Source organism: Podarcis erhardii (assembly GCF_964252035.2).
Source record: "Podarcis erhardii genome assembly, chromosome: 4".
In the NCBI taxonomy this organism is placed as follows: Eukaryota; Metazoa; Chordata; class Lepidosauria; order Squamata; family Lacertidae; genus Podarcis; species Podarcis erhardii.
Genome location: NC_138508.1, coordinates 24,389,763 through 24,402,672, shown reverse-complemented (window position 1 = coordinate 24,402,672; position 12,910 = coordinate 24,389,763). Strand labels below are relative to the sequence as shown.

At 45.7% G+C, this 12,910-nt stretch overlaps 1 long non-coding RNA gene across 1 annotated transcript; it reads left to right on the top strand.

Moving 5' to 3' along the window:
* Nucleotides 1–637: 637 nt before the first annotated feature.
* Nucleotides 638–5,586, top strand: LOC309341421. The gene is made up of 3 exons (XR_014156323.1): nt 638–939; nt 1,835–2,281; nt 4,833–5,586. It is a non-coding gene; the product is annotated as an uncharacterized lncRNA (long non-coding RNA).
* The last annotated feature ends 7,324 nt before the right edge of the window (nt 5,587–12,910 follow it).

Sequence of the window (12,910 nt, the reverse complement as noted above, 5' to 3'; positions counted from 1 at the left end):
GGAGCGCGAAAAAAATACTGACTAAGCCTTACAAGGTTGCTTGCAAGGTTGAAACCTGACACTTGAAGGCCGTTCTGCATTGTTTTATGCCTTCTGGCTGCCCCCATCACCATATTATAAAGTTGTGTTCTGTGTTATAACTCAAGCACCGCTATATGGGGTTTTTTTGTTTTTTGTTTGTTTCGCAATGTATTTCTTATCAATAAGAAATTGGGTGTAAATGTTAAGTCTCAATTTCGGGCACACCAAAATCTCACTCTGCCTGCCTTTTCCTTTTGCAAATTTTGTCACCCATTCTTTCAGGTCAAGTGCTGTTCAAATGATATAGTTGCCAGGCCAACTAGTCTCATTTTGCAGCAACATTATTGCAAGAGAGTTTTTTTTAATACTGTACAGTGGTACCTCGGGTTAAGTACTTAATTCGTTCCGGAGGTTTGTTCTTAACCTGAAACTGTTCTTAACCTGAAGCACCACTTTAGCTAATGGGGCCTCCTGCTGCCACCGTGCTGCCAGAGCCCGATTTCTGTTCTTATCCTGAAGCAAAGTTCTTAACCTGAAGCACTATTTCTGGGTTAGCAGAGTGTGTAACCTGAAGCGTATGTAACCTGAAGTGTATGTAACCCGAGGTACCACTGTATAAGTTTGAGCTTTGAGAATCTCTTTTCACTGCTGGCCACTGAGAGGGGAAGTATGAGAAGAATCCTTGGAGCAACAGAAACACCAGGCACGTTATTCAGAAGTTTTTGTTGCATTATGAGGAGAAGTGCTAATTGTGGTGGCATGGCAAATTCAGTGCCAAAAAGCTGAAGTCAGAGGTAGGCCTATGTTCTAGAGCCTGCTGTAATTTATTTAATTGTGTTGTGTATATTGCGTTCATGACAGTGAAATACGCACTAAGTTTATTTTCTGGATGTTCCTCCTGTTTCTGTTGACCTAAAGGTAAAGGTAAAGGGACCCCTGACCATTAGGTCCAGTCGTGGCCGACTCTGGGGTTGTGGCGCTCATCTTGCTTTATTGGCCGAGAGAGCCGGTGTACAGCTTCCGGCAGTGGCGTAGCGTGGGGGGCGCAGGGGGGGCCGGCCGCACCGGGCGCAACATCGGGGGGGGGGGCGCTTGCCGCCTCCGAAGTCACCGAAGAGCCTCAGGCGCAGGCTGTAGCAGAGCCCCATGTCTCGCTCAACCAACGAGCTGTGCGTGCGTCCGGGCTGAAGGCGTCTGGCTGGCAGGCAGCAGCTCTCAGCGGTCCCCGCGCGTCAGGGCCGCGGAGGGCGCGCCAGGCAGCCCCTCCTCACAGCCCCCCCCCCCCCCCGCCGCTGCTGCTGCTGCTGCTGCTGGGCCATGTTGCATTTTCCTCGCCTCTCTGCCCTCCTCCTCCTCCGGGCAAGCGGCGTCGTTTGGGCGGCAGCGCCAGCGGCAACTCGCCTCAGATCACCTGACACGGACCCGCCGCCGCCGCCGTGGCTACCTTACCCCAGCCCAGGCAGCAGCAAGAAGAAGCTGGCAGCGGCGGCAGGTTAGGGGTTAGGGGCTCAAATTACTTGCCTTGCCCCGGGTGCTGACAACCCACGCTACGCCGCTGGCTTCCGGGTCATGTGGCCAGCATGACTAAGCCGCTTCTGGCAAACCAGAGCAACACATGGAAACGCCGTTTACCTTCCCGCCGGAGCGGTACCTATTTATCTACTTGCACTTTTTGGCGTGCTTTCGAACTGCTAGGTTGACAGGAGCAGGGACCGAGCAACGGGAGCTCACCCCATCACAGGAATTTGAACCGCCAACCTACTGATAGGCAAGTCCTAGGCTCTGTGGTTTAACCCACGTCCCTGACCTAAAGGTAACCTAACTTAAAAGCAAATGGTTGGAATTTAGCTATCTTGGAGCTTCCAGTACTTAACCATTAAATACTGAAACAACAAGACAATGATTCCTGGGTAAAGTAACTGGATAGTCCAGGCCTGCCAGAGCACACCCTGAATTTCATCATTGAGCTTCACAGTTCTTGATCCAATTACCCCAAGTGACTGAAAGAGAACAAACACCTCCTTGCCACTCTTCTTCCACCTGGACTGCTTCCCAAGTGGTAAACTGAATCAACTGGTGTCAAGCCCTATGGCACAAAGGCAAGGATTTGGTGAAAGGCCAAGCAAAACATTATGCAACTCATTTCTGCCTCTTCTTAGCTGGTACACACACACACACACACACACACACACACACACACAATCACTGACTCCAAAAGGTAGCCTGCCTGCAAACAGGCGTTCTCTTTGCTGGAACAGGTGTGTGGTGAATATAATTTATAATAATAATTTATTATTTGTACCCCGCCCATCTGGCTGGGTTTCCCCAGCCACTCTGGGCGGCTTCCATAAAAACCAAAAATACACTAAAATATCACAGATTAAAAACTTCCCTGAACAGGGCTGCCTTAAGATGTCTTCTGAATATCAGGTAGTTATTTATCGCTTTGACATCTGATGGGAGGGCGTTCTACAGGGCAGGCGCCACTACCAAGAAGGCCCTCTGCCTGGTTCCCTGTAGCTTTGCTTCTCGCAATGAGGGAACCGCCAGAAGGTCCTCGGCGCTGGACATCAGCATCCGGGCAGAACGATGGGGGTGGAGACACTCCTTCAGGTATACTGGGCCGAGGCCGTTTAGGGCTTTAAAGGTCAACACCAGCACTTTGAATTGTGCTCGGAAACGTACTGGGAGCCAATGTAGGTCTTTCAAGACCGGTGTAATGTGGTCTCGGTGGCCGCCCCCAGTCACCAGTCTAGCTGCCGCATTCTGGATTAGTTGTAGTTTCCGAGTCACCTTCAAAGGTAGCCCCACGTAAAGCGCATTGCAGTAGTCCAAGCGGGACATAACTAGAGCATGCACCACTCTGGCGAGACAGTCCGCAGGCAGGTAGGGTCTCAGCCTGCGTACCAGGTGGAGTTGGTAGACAGCTGCCCTGGATACAGAATTGACCTGCGCCTCCATGGACAGCTGTGAGTCCAAAATGACTCCCAGGCTGCGCACCTGGTCCTTCAGGGGCACAGTTACCCTATTCAGGACCAGGGAGTCCTCCACACCAGCCCGCCCCCTGTCCCCCCAAAACAGTACTTCTGTCTTGTCAGGATTCAACCTCAATCCATTAGCCGCCATCCATCCTCCAACCGCCTCCAGGCACTCACACAGGACCTTCACCGCCTTCACTGGTTCTGATTTGAAAGAGAGGTAAAGCTGGGTATAATCTGCATATTGATGGACACCCAGTCCAAACCTCCTGATGATCTCTTCCAGCGGCTTCATATAGATGTTAAAAAGCATGGGGGAGAGGACGGAACCCTGAGGCACCCCACAAGTGAGGGCCCAGGGGTCTGAACACTCATCCCCCACCACCACTTGACCAGACAGAGCTCTAGCACTCTCCCGCCCCAGCCCTGCTCCCACGGTGGTGTCTAGCTCCTTCCGAATATGAGTGATTTTATCTGCAAAAAACTTTGCAAAATCGTTGCAGGAGATCTTGGGGTCTTTACAAGGCCCCGGTGGTAAAGGTGGTTCCGTTAAATTACGAACCACCTGAAAGAGTCTCCTGCTACTATTTTCTGCAGATGCAATAGAGGAGGTGAAGAAAGTCTTCTTCGCCGTCGCTATCGCCACTTGGTAGGCTCGACGTTGAGCTCTAACCTGTGTCTGGTCAGATTCGGAGTGAGTTTTTTGCCACCGACGCTCTAGCCGTCTCAGCGATTGTTTCATCACCCTCAGCTCCGAAGAAAACCACGGAGCTGTCCGGGCTCCATGCAATCGGAGAGGGCGCTTCAGAGCCAGACAGTCGATAGCCCTGGTTAACTCCGCATTCCAGCGGGCCACCAGGGAATCAGCTGAAAGGCCATCAACATGGGATAAAGCATCCCCTACCACTCTCTGGAAACCATTTGGATCCATTAAGTGGCAGGGGCAGACCATCCGAATTGGTCCCACCTCCCTGCAGAGGGGAAGGGTCGTGGAGAAGTCCAGTTGCACCAGGAAGTGATCTGACCATGGCACTTCTTTTGTTTCACTTTTACTTAGTGTCAGATCACCCACGTCACTAGAGGTGAACACCAGGTCTAAGGCATGTCCATGACTATGAGTTGGGCCAAACTTATTCAGGGACAGCCCCATGGAGGCCATGCTTTCCACGAAGTCCCGAGCAGCCCCTTGTAAGGTCGTGTCGGCATGGATGTTAAAATCCCCTAGGACAACCAAACTAGGTGTCTCCAAGAGAAAATCCGCCACGACCTGAAGCAGCTCAGACAGGGAATCCTTGGTGCAGCGGGGAGGTCGGTACACCAAAAGGAATCCTGTACTGCCCCTATTGCCCAACTTCCAGAACATGCACTCAGAAAACTGGATCTTCCCAGTAGGACGCCTGGTGCAAGCTAGTGACTTCCTAAAAATCACTGCAACCCCCCCTCCCCGCCCACATGACCTGGGTTGCTGTGCGTAAGAGAAACCTGGTGGGCAAGCAGCGGCAAGGACAGGCCCATCTGCTTCCTCCAACCAGGTCTCTGTCACACATGCCAGGTCAAATCCTCCATCCACAATCAGGTCGTGGATGGCAGTGGTTTTATTCATCATTGACCTGGCATTACACAGCAACACCTTCAGGTCATGTAGGTTTCCCCTGTTGATTCCAGTATCCATCCGGTCAAGGCCAGACCCGGAGGCAGGAATAGTCTTCAAACAACGACTAAACCTGCCTCCTCGGTAATGACATGGTCTGGTCTTAGCGTAACTCCGCCTCCTGCCCATGATCACCGAGATCGGATGCCCCAGTGCTTCCCCCCCTGTGGAACTTGTCCCAGCCATCGTGAATAGCCTGTGCTCCTCTGTAGAGTTCCAGCCAACCTCCTGAGAACATTTTAAATTCTTTTGCTTTAACTTGTTTTTAGTACTAATTTCTTCCAGCATACCCTTGTTTGTATGCAATGTTGCATAACATACACATTTTTGCAAAGCAGTTTCCCCTAATATAACACATTTTTGTATGCTGTTTTCACAAATGCAGGCTTTACCCTAGGATTGCTGTGTCTCAGAGACTGCAAATAAGATGTGTTCTCCTGTAAATGTGAACTGAATTGAATTTCTCTCCCCATCCCTAGTGACAAAAAGGGGGAAATGGAAGCAATGGAGTAGCAGAGTTGGGTTGTGGTGACCCCCACCTACCTGCGGCTCCAGCCCTGCCCATTGAAGCAGACTAGGTCCCACAGATTACCCCAAAGGCTATCTGTGGTCTCAGCAGGCAAAAAAAAGGTTGCCTATCCTGGTCTGATGCCTCCTAATGGATTTTTATTCCTCTGGCTCAGCTCATATATTCAATTAATTACTCACCATAACTCCAAGCTCTGTGGCTCCATCTGCTCCGTACATTTGAAGCAATGCCACACCACTTTAAACCATCTTTGCTTCCCCCTCAAGAATCCTGGGAACTGTAGGTTTGTCTGTTTTTTTTTTTTTTTTTTAAACATGTTTATTAATTTTCGGAATATAACTGCAAAAAGTCAACAGGATGTGCAAATCAATCAAAGAAAAATAAAAACAAAACCCCATAACTGTAGCCATGACTGTGACTGAGGGAAGTACAGAGATAGTTTAGATCATCTTCTTCATAGGTAAAGGTAAAGGGACCCCTGACCATTAGGTCCAGTCATGACTGGCTCTGGGGTTGCGGCGCTCATCTTGCTTTATTGGCCGAGGGAGCTGGCATACAGCTTCCGGGTCATGTGGCCAGCAGGACTAAGCTGCTTCTGGCGAACCAGGGCAGCGCACAGAAATGCCGTTTACCTTCCCGCTGGAGCGGTACCTATTTATCTACTTGCACTTTGAGGTGCTTTCGAAGTGCTAGGTTGGCAGGAGCAGGGACCAAGCAACGGGAACTCACCCCGTCGCGGGGATTCGAACTGCCGACCTTCTGATCGGCAAGTCCTAGGCTCTGTGGTTTAACCCACAGCGCCACCCGCGTCCCTATTCTTCATATTCAACAGTAAAAAATAAATATGGCTCAATGGATTATGCATTGTTAGGGGACCCCTCTATTCCCCTCTCAGACTTACGATTCCCAGAGTTCCCTGGGAAGAGTGATTGTTAAACGATTCTGAGAACTGTAGTTGTGTGGGGGGAATAGGGGTCTCTTAACATCTTTCAGCCCCATTAGCAAACTACAGTTCCTAGGAATTTTGAGGGAAGCCATGACTATTTAAAGTGGTGTAGCATTACTTTAAACGTATAGTGCAAAAGAGGCCTGAGTTTAACATTCATTGCACAATTAATATTAGCACAAGATGTAGTAAGATCCTGTGCCATGAGGGGGCAGAGCAAACCAAGAAAGGACAATATGTGGTGAGGGAGGCTGCACACTGTTTCGTGTACAATACAATAGGAATCCTTCAACCGTTTGTTGTATTAGAAATTGGTATGCCTGGCGTACATTGAGAGAGGTGCCCCTTACAGCAGGCTAGCAAACAAGTGGCATAAGCAAAGGAGCCTTTAAATAATTTTTGAAATCATAACATGACCATAAAACAATTATAATAAAATTGACACGAACCTACACTTACTTTATGTACCATAGGAAGCATAGGCAGCCATTGCTGGTCTGTTGGTGAGGTGAGGAAATCACAGTAGGGCAATGCCTTCACTGGGACCAACTTAAATGCTAACAGATAGTGAGCAGGCTTTTATGTCAGTGGTTCTCAAAGGACACACTGGTGTGGCAGGAGAGGACGGCAAGTGTGGCGTGAAAATTCAAGGACAATCAATATAAATATATATATATTGGGAGTGATTCATGTTCTTATGCAGCTGCATTGTTTTATACTTTCTGGATGTCCCACAATCATATTATAAAGGGGTTGTGCTCTATGTTATAAATAAAGCGCTGCTAGGAGTTTCATTTTCTTTTCTTTTCCAATGTGTTTCTTAGCAATAAAAAAAATCAGTGTGGCACAAGCACATTTTTATTCTGAAAATGTGGCCCAGATAAAAAAAGTTTGAAAACCTCTATTTTATGTTCCTACTTCTTATAATAATGGCCAGTGCTTTTTTTCTATAAAAAAATGTTAAGGGATACTCTCATTTCCCTACTGATATTGAAATACTGCTCCTCAATGAGGTCAAACATAGATTAACAAAATGTTTAGAGGTATGTGTACGCTTGCGTCCCCCCAGAAAACAAGCATTGATGATGATGATGATTTATTTGTACCCGGCCCATCTGGGTGGGTTTCCCCAGCCACTCTGGGCAGCTTCCAACAAAAATTAAAAATACATTAATGACCCATACCTAGGGATCATCATGGCCCTTGCCAGGCTAATTCAACAATGTGACCCTTCATTAGATTTTAACACTTGCTGGATCCAGGAATTAGAAGGGATTCATGTTGAAATAAGAGTAGTGAAATCGCAGCTAAGAAGCTTAAATCATATATATGACTGACACCAGTGCTTTTTTCTGGTGGTACTCAAGGATATGCAGTACCGGCACCATTTTTTCTAGAAGGAAAGCACTGACTGACACCCTTTTTTGGAAATTAAACCCATGTCCAGACTAGTGGTTGCTCTGCTCTCTGTCAAGCCCTAATTGGAACACACAGGTTCTGAGCAGGGATATGTGTGTAAGAACAACATGATAATCTTTACATTAGCACTTATTTCAGCCTTGGTAAGGCAATACATTTATTTGGACCAACAAAAATGTCTCAAATATTGAGCAAGCTTTTGAGTTGGAGTAGCTCAGTGACAGAGTGAGTGCTTCACATGGGAAAGGTTCCAGATTTAATCCCTGGCATCTGAGGTAGGCAGGCCTCATCTGCATTATACATTTAAAATGATATCGCAAAACAGTGAATCCTGGGAGCTGTAATTAGTTAATGGTGGTGCTGAGAGCTGTTAGCAGAACCCTATTCCCTACACAAGGCTACAATTCCCAGAGTTCTCTGAGAAGAGAAATTGATGGTTAAACCACTATGGAAACTAGCTCTGAGAGGAAAAGAGGGTTTGATTGAAACTTCCTGTATATTTGCATTGGCTCTGTATGTCGATCGACCTGCCGACCTGAGTGTGTCCTTTGTCTTTGTGGTTTTCTTGCTGACTTTGGGCATTTACAATAAAAAATCCTTGATACAAATTCAAATAAAGAGTTTCATTTAATCTGACGTAGATAAACATGTTGTGTTTATTTAGCCACATGTTAAGTTTGTTTGCACAAGGAAAGCCCATTCAGTAGCTAGCTTATATTTCTTATCAACTAGGTCAGGCATCATATACTCTAATATGTGCAATGCCAATTATAAACATTGCAGGTTTCCCCTGCAAGAACCACACCTTCCTGCAATCTAGATATGGCCTCAGTTGGTTTGCCCACATCCAGTTAGCAGTGCCAAGACTACAGGACTGAGGTAAGGTAAAAATAAAATCCTTTACTTTGATACAACACAATTCAGTAGTCCCATTTACACATCAAACAGGAAAGGATCTTCCTCACAGGCGGGCCTGATGCACCCATGAAGCAAGGTGAGGCAACAACCTCAGGCAGCAGGATCCACTGGGGCAGCAGATCTACATGTCAAACCTTATTCTCCCCTTATTCCCGATGTAGATCTCCCTGCATCCATTCTTCCCTGGCAGGGAGGGGAGCACCATTTTGGGGTCTGGCTTGGGTGCCAACATGGCTTGGACCAGCCCAAGAATAAGCATAAGGTGACCATATATTGCTTGGTTGGTTTTACTTACAGCATTTTTACCACACTTTTTACCCATGAAAGCTCTCGGAGCCGCTTACAAGGATCCATAGTTAATCTGGCTTCTGTTTTTTTTTTTTTTTTTAGATTGTATAAGCTCCTTGGTGTAACCTGTTCTTTTAAAGCCATCATATACAGATGGCAGTATATAAGTAATGAAGTCCTAAACAGCCTGGGCCTAGAATGCCTTGAGGACCTGGCTGGCTCCTGAGTCTAACTATGGAGGCAGCACTCTCAGTTCAGTTATGTGGGGCTGGGCGTGCAAGCATGAAAGAGAAGGGGTGGGATCCACCCCCTTGAAAAAGGAACTAATTCTGTTCCAGTTCAATTCAGAATTCATTCATGGGGTCCATTCTGCTTATGCACCAATACGTTTGGGAAATAACCATGGGTCTTTTCAGTGGTCATGCTGTGGCTTTGGAATGACTGTCCAACCAGTGGATGCTGGACCATTAGGACGAATGAGGCCAAAGTCAATCTGCCCTCAGCCAGCCCTCACCTGCCTGCCTTATTCCTTGCATCCAGTCTAGGAGGTGACACTGGCTGCCAGTTTTCTCCTCCTTGCTTTCAGTATTGCCCTTGTACTTCCAGGAAGGTTAGGGGCAAAACTAGAATAATTTGGCTCTAATTGTCATTGTCTCTGGCTTCAGTTACACTTGGGCTCCCGGCTTTTCTTGTATTTCATTATTGAGGTTGTGTATTTCTCTTTGTTATGTATGTGGCTCTGGGTGCAACTGCAGAAGAGGAGAATATAAATGAAATGTGAGGAATGGCTTTTATGACACTTGTGGGACATTCCGATACCATGCCAAATAATGGTTTGTGTGAAACACAACCGACCATTAAATTCTTCTGCGGCAGTGGCATGGAAATGAACAAAAGCTGAGCGAGACCACTATGAAGTTTTGTTTGGAGGGGGAAAAAATCAGCCAAACAAGACAGAAAGGCAGCAGGTTGGAATTTACTTCCTTTCAAGTCTCCATTGCCAACACTGGCATACGTGACTATCAATGCTGCTCCAAGCATTAACATGGCTTTTGCTGAAGGATTTACGGCAGGTATTTTCACACACCCAGTTGCAACATGGGTCAGATAAGCCTGAACCGCGCTTAGAAACAGATTGTGAGTCTCAGCAAGCTAAGGACCTGAGTTGGTTGAAGCATCAGGGGCAGATATTTAGAGGCACCACCTTTTGCAAGCCAAACACTTGGGGCCAGGGTATAGAAGGAACTGGACTGCCTTACCTGTATCCCTGCCCTGCCCAGTACAGAAACTGGGCGTTTAGGGGTTGTTTCAGCTTTTTTGAATCAGTCATCAGTCAAAATTAAACAGGCACCTCATATAACAATATTAAGATGCCTGCTGAAAATTTTTGTTTGTTTAAAAGGGCTATCTAGAGGCGTGGTCCAGTCACTTATGGAACAATTATATATCAGATGAAATTGCTTTAATGTTTTTAGAGTTTGCCGAACTCATTTCGTCGTTTTTAGAACTTGTGTTTTCATGGCTTATTCTGTTTTTAATCTTGTTTTTATCTTGTACACAGCTTTGATGGCTTTATGCCATGAAGTGGTCTGTACATTTGTTAACAACAACTAATAATGTAACAACAACAACATCTGGAACTGGGTAAGCAGCCCTGTTGGGGCAACAATTGTTACAGAGAATGAAAAACAAGCGGTACGATATGGTCTGTGACCCTGGTTTGTGGGCAAATAATAGTTTCCTGGGTTCAGACAAAATTGCAAACTGTGATTTGCAGCAAACATAGACAGGATGTTCTTTGCACATAATGGGGAGAGGGCAGATAGGAGGAAGCACATGAGCCCAAGGCTTGCCCTTGCTCATTATCTAAACCATTTCCACACTCTCATAATACTAGAAGCCAGGGTCATCCAGTGAAGTTGAATGGTGAAAGAAACAGGGCACACAAAAGGAAGTACATAATGTAATTAATGGAACATGCTGCATCAAACATGTTGTGATGGTCACTAGCCTTGATCACTTTAAAAGGGAATTATACATACAAAAGGGAGGATAAGACCTTGGGTCCCTATGATGTAGCTGGACTACAGTTACCATCATCTCCAGCCAGTTTTGACAATGGTCAGAGTTGATGAGTTTTGAAGTCCAGCAACATCCAGGGACCAAAGCTTGAAGGATACTGGTATAGATCAAGAGTTCCCAAACTGGTCTGCAGATCATCAGTGGTCCACAAGCTTAATTCAGGTGACTGATAGCTGACTCAGTATGCTCCAAAATACTTTTCTGTCTGACCCCTGGGCAAAACTGTTTTGAGGAGCTTTCCCACCCCACCACCCCCACCAATCAAGAGGTTATATGAATTGTATGAAATAAATGCTAACACCTTCTGCCAAATGTGCATTTAGACTCATCCTCAACAGGGTGACATTATTTTGGTAGGGCTCTTGAAGTAGCCACAATAAAAAATTTTTTTATCATTGTTTGTGTTGTGAAGCAAATCCCTAAATCAGAACTTAATTATGGAATTAAAAGCTAACATCAGCTCTGCAGACAAATTCTCAGATGGCCAACAAATGGCTTAGTTGCATTTAAAGGCAAAACATTGATTTAGAGGGTGCTTAAAACTTTAAGAAACCCCACCTGTTTCTAACCAATATTAATTGGTTTCCAACCAAGTTTCTAATTATGCAGTAGATAACAGGAACAGAGCTTAGAAGCTATATTTAACAGGCTTATTGGCTTTTAATTTTTTGGGATTTCTTTTTTACACAGCCTGCCTAGGGTTAAAATAGCTGTCAAATTAAAATGGGTAAATAATTTAGCAAGGATGGGGGAAGCATTATTTAGGAATGGTTATAAATAACTCAGGAATAGCATATCATCACTTTACACTTTCAGCAAGTATGTTGTTTTGAATGTTTATCAAATATATGTGTAACCAGCAAAAAGACACATGCTATTTGAACTCCATATGTGTAACTCCATATGTGGTTACTCCATTCCATTAGTGTTCCATTACTATTCTTAATTGTGTAATTGTTTCTATTGATAATTGTTATATCCAATCTATGTTTATCCACTTCTTCCTCTGGCCCTGAGGATCTCAGAGTGCCAATATATTCTTACTCCAGAGCATATTTGGGGGGCGGGCAGTTGCTACAGAAGCTCAGACACTCTCTTCATCACTGGACTTGTCCTTTATCCTACTTTTCCTATAGTCCACCAATGTCCTGTTTATAAGCTTAACACTGGGACCTTTTTGTCCCAGCCTCTAACTCTAGTATCTCTGTTTCTCATTTTCTTATTACTGTATTTGCTCTGTGAATTTCCCCCTTTCTCTTCTCACCTTTATTTCGATGCTGCTTTAGAGGGCTCCACCCTTTTATCTCCGTTCCTCTAAATTGCTCCCTCTGCACACAGGGTAGAATGGGTCCTGACAATTCTTCTGCTTCTCTCCAGCCTCCTGATGTTCCCAGTTTCGTTAAGTTGTGGGTGAACGTATCAGACGACTCAGCGATTCTTCAGACAGCTTTTGTTTATTCACAGGCCAGAACAAAACTGAACTGAAGGGTTCAGCCAACCTGCTTATATAGAGCTCAGCTACAAGCAACAGTAACAACTTTCTGTAACTATCCAATCACTGAACGTCACTTTCAATCCCTTATTTGCAAATGTGGACCTGAGTGAAAACTATCTACAGTATCCCCCTGCTGGCCTAGGGTGAGAACTTCAGTACATAATAAGTTTCCTTCCTCCCTCCCCCCCCCCAATTCCTTATCAAACCCATGCCTCCCTCTAACCATTTCTGTTTTATCTGCATGCTGAGAAAAGGGGCTTACCTCTAGCCTGATTTATTGCTGGTAAGGCCTCCTGCAAAGACTTGCACAGACAGAGCAGCATCACATCTACCACCTCACACTGATGTTTCTGATGTGAGATTCAAATAATTTTATGGGAAGTGACTCATAAATGCAAATAAATAATGCCCTGTCCTTATCGGGAAGAATCTTCCTTCCTTCTCACCCCCAAGTTTTTTTCTGAAAACCTTGGGATTCTCCCAAATCTGTTGATATCTTCCTCTTTTGATGGGTGGTACTGATTTGGCTATGTAAGTATTGGCATTTGGAGAATGAGTTTATAAGTACATATGACTCAGAATA